Consider the following 3,902-nt stretch of genomic DNA (forward strand, 5'->3'; position numbering starts at 1 on the left):
ACACTGTCAAATGTCAATAATAAGGAAGGAACTTAAAGGACAAAAGAAAGTAACCTAAAAAGGAGCCCCCATAAGAGAGAACATCAGCAGATTTCTCAGCAGAAATATTGTGGGCCAGGAGAGTGGAATAACATATTCATAGTATTGACAAATAAATATTGCCAGACAAGAAATCTTTATCCAGGATTTATCTTTCAGACATGAAGGAGAAATAAAGACTTTCCCAGACAAAGAAAATGTGAGGGAATTCCCCACCACTAGTCCTGCCTCCAGGACATATTGAGCGGAACTTTAATACTGTAATGGAAAGAAGGTACAGAGACTCTGAGTAAGCTGGCAGACAGAGTGAGAAACTGTAACCTTATTTTAGAATAGGGCATTACACACTTAATGATAACAGCAATGGCTAAAGTTATTAAAAATAACTAAAGCTAAAAAAAGCTAAAGTAAAAATGAACAAGAGGAAACTGAGTAGACCTAAAAATATGTGGGAAAGAGATGACAAAATTTTAAACAACTGAGTTGAGACACCTGGTTCTTGGGTATTCTTTAAAGCTTATGCAGAAGTATATTGTATTAGTTGCATTATTACCTTAGCTGCACGTCATGTTTTATTCCCTACTAAGGACATTTTTGCATCTCTTAACCTCATGCATGATCAATCATTTACTTTGCTTTTTACCCACTGATTATAGGAACCTAATGGGGAGTGGAAAGAAACATTTGTCTCAAAATTATCCAACATACTTCATCATTCCAGGTCCTGAATGGGGTGCCTTATTTTCCAGAGGAATATAGAGCTCCAGATTATTTCAAGGCCCACCCTCTCAAGGTTTCCAGAAACACCTCATCCTCCTCTCATATATTCACCTCCTTCCCCAAACAAGTAGTGGCTGTCCCTTTTCCTCCAGAGAGCAATGCAGCTTTGGGAATGATAGCCAGCCTTCTACTGGGCTTTCCTTGTGTTAATGAAGATTTCTTTGCCTCAAAACCCATGTCTCAGACATTAGCTTACTGGGCATTGGGAGCTCAGCTTGTCTGAGTTTGTAACACAATCAATAGGTCAAAGAGGAAATCAAAAGGGAAATAAAATAATGGTCTCTAACCATTGTTGAAAATGAAAATACAATATATCAAATTTTGTGGGTTGCTGTAAAAGCAGTTCAGACAGGAAGTTGAGAGCAACAGAAAATGAGAACTATCTCAAATAAACAATCTAACTTTACCCTTCAATGACTAGAAAAAGAGGACCAAATTAAGCCCAAAGTTAACAAAAGGAAAGAAATAATAAAAATCAGAGCAGTAATAAATGAAATAGAGACCAGAAAAACGATAGAAAGGATCAATGAAACTAAAAACTGGTTCTTGAAGATGATGAACACAAACTGGCAAAAAGTTAGCTAGTCTAAGAAAAAAAAAAAAGACATAGGACTGTACAGTGACTAACATAATGTAATAAAAAGAGAAGAAATAAAAGAGGTTTATTACAATGGATAGGACAGGAATATGTAGAATCATGAAAGACTATGAATAATTGCATACCAACAAATTATATATCTAAAGGAAATGGGAACATTCCTAGAAACACACAACTGACCAAGACTGACTTAGGAAGATGTAGACAACCTGAACAGACCAGTGTAGTCATCTGAGAGGCACAAGTGGAGGCTGAAGGACAGGAAGACAGGCTTGTAGGGGAGGCACAGACACCAGAGAGCCTGGGGTTGAGGATCACATGGGGCCTACAGGCCCCCAAATTACAACTGGCATACACAAGGAGCTCTCCTTATGGCCGTTCTCTGCCCACTGATAACCAGATTAGCTCTGACCTGGCTGAGTTCCAAGAGCCCCCTCAACTTGCCTCTGTATTCATTGTGAAGCCCTGGGCACCAGGAGCTTTGGAACAGTTACAGTGAGATTCCAGAAAAATGGCATCCCCACTCCACCACTATCCCTGCCAGAAAGACAGCTCTCCCTGTGATCCTGCCTATTTGTCTCTTACCCCAGAGCCCAGTTGGTGGAGGATGTGCCCTGGGACAATGTCCCTGCAGAGAAGGGGCAGGTCTTTCTACTACCATCTGACTGAATAGGACAAGTACTGACTCTGCCTTCACACTAGTGTGAGGAACCCCAGCCCTCAGGACACTTATCCAGGCCCTGCCTCTCCTAGCATCCTGCACAGCCACCATGGAGGTTTTCTGAATGGCAAAGTGCACTCCAAAGCCCCTGTTATTGAAGAGACCTTGTTAGAGGACAAAGAATTGTTGAAGCCATGCCATGTTTGGAAGCTTTCCTTATGTTCTTCCTGATCTTAGTCCTGTTAATTCCCTGTAATTAACACTTATCTGATGTTAATCAGAGCACCATGTGCTCCCTGACCAGCCTGCCAATGTGCCTGCCCTTCCACCAGCCATGAACACAGGAAGCTCCTTACCTGATCTCACCAACCTCACTTTCCCCTGGCACTTCCCATCCCCCAGGGCCCTGAGGAGACAGCCTACCCCAGCCTGACTGAGGGTATAAGTACCTCCAAAATAAGACACAGCATGATCCACCTCAGGATCAATGGGAGCCAGTACCTGGACCAAGCTTGGGATATGATGAGACAGGACTTTACTCCCTGCTCAGCTACCCATTCTGTGGTCTTCCCTGAGCAATCCCAACCCCTAGGCTTCTTGGAGCATTCCCCACCCCCATGTTCAAGGCTCTGATAGCTACCCCTCACTGTCAGCCTCCTCCCTCCTCACTCAGTGCTATGGTTCTTGCATCCTCCAATTCCTTCCCCTCTGCTTCCTCTCCTGTACTGGGTAACCCCCTTACCCAGCTTCTCCCCCTGGAATCCCCTCCTGCCACTACCATACGCCCCTCAGCTGCCTGAGGTTGCCCAAGGGCCCATCTGACACCCAAGAGCAGCTGCCCAAAAAGTTTTTGACAACAATGTCACATGCCTTGTCCTGCATCACTCAGGGTGTCCCCTGGATATTAGCACATTGTCCACTGACCACAGGCTGCTTCCATACCCATACAGCCCCCCAAATTTGGTTCTGCCCCCCAGCACCTACCCCAAAGCCTCTATAGTATCCAGCAATGTCCTCTCAGGCCTGCTCAAAGCACCTTCAGGTGGGAAGCACCTGGGCAGCCCACCACATTGTGGGACACTATACCCACCCAGCTCAATAGGCATGAGCAAGCATTTTACCATCAGCCAGTGAGGGACTTCAGCCTGGAAAACCTGTTTCCTCACAGTGTGCTCTTTGATGACTGCTGCTCTGAATTTTTTGTCCCCTGGCATGCACACACTCTGTCTCAGCAGCAGGAACAGTTTAGCATGGAAGCCCATCAACCAGCCTGGTGTTGGATCCCCCAGCTTTTCTGAGGGGCCTTTATTTTTAGGGGACAAGGGGTCAATTAGTGGCCTACAAGACCCCCATGCCCTCAACCACCAGAACTTGACCCTCTGTTCCTGCCATGGCTCAGGGCCCAACATCATCCTCCCAGGAGAGTCCTCCCCAGGTTACTGTAATGAGATTGTGGCAGCCCTGGCTGGAGTGCCTGGCAGATGCTGGCGAGGATGTGGAGAAAGGGGAACCCTCCTACACTGTTAATGGGAATGCAAGCTGGTGCAACCACTCTGGACACAGCATGGAGGTTCCTCAGAAAGTTGAAAATAGACCTACCTTACGACCCAGCAATTGCACTACTGGGTATTTACCCTAAGGATACAAACGTAGTGATCTGAAGGAGCACGTGCACCCGAATGTTTATAGCAGCAATGTCCCCAATAGCCAAACTATGGAAAGAACCTAGATGTCCATCAAGAGATGAACCGATCAGGGGGGAGGAGTCAAGATGGCAGAGAAGTAGCAGGCTGAGACTACTTCAGGTAGCGGGAGATCAGCTAG

The 3,902-nt window shown here is 45.7% G+C and overlaps 1 pseudogene; it reads left to right on the forward strand.

Annotated features, from left to right (window-relative positions):
- Positions 1-1,748: 1,748 nt before the first annotated feature.
- Positions 1,749-3,120, forward strand: LOC111140507 (annotated as a pseudogene).
- Positions 3,121-3,902: the final 782 nt, after the last annotated feature.

This window comes from Enhydra lutris, unplaced genomic scaffold, assembly GCF_002288905.1.
Source record: "Enhydra lutris kenyoni isolate GAN:26980312 unplaced genomic scaffold, ASM228890v2 scaffoldscaffold2079, whole genome shotgun sequence".
Classification (NCBI taxonomy): domain Eukaryota; kingdom Metazoa; phylum Chordata; class Mammalia; order Carnivora; family Mustelidae; genus Enhydra; species Enhydra lutris.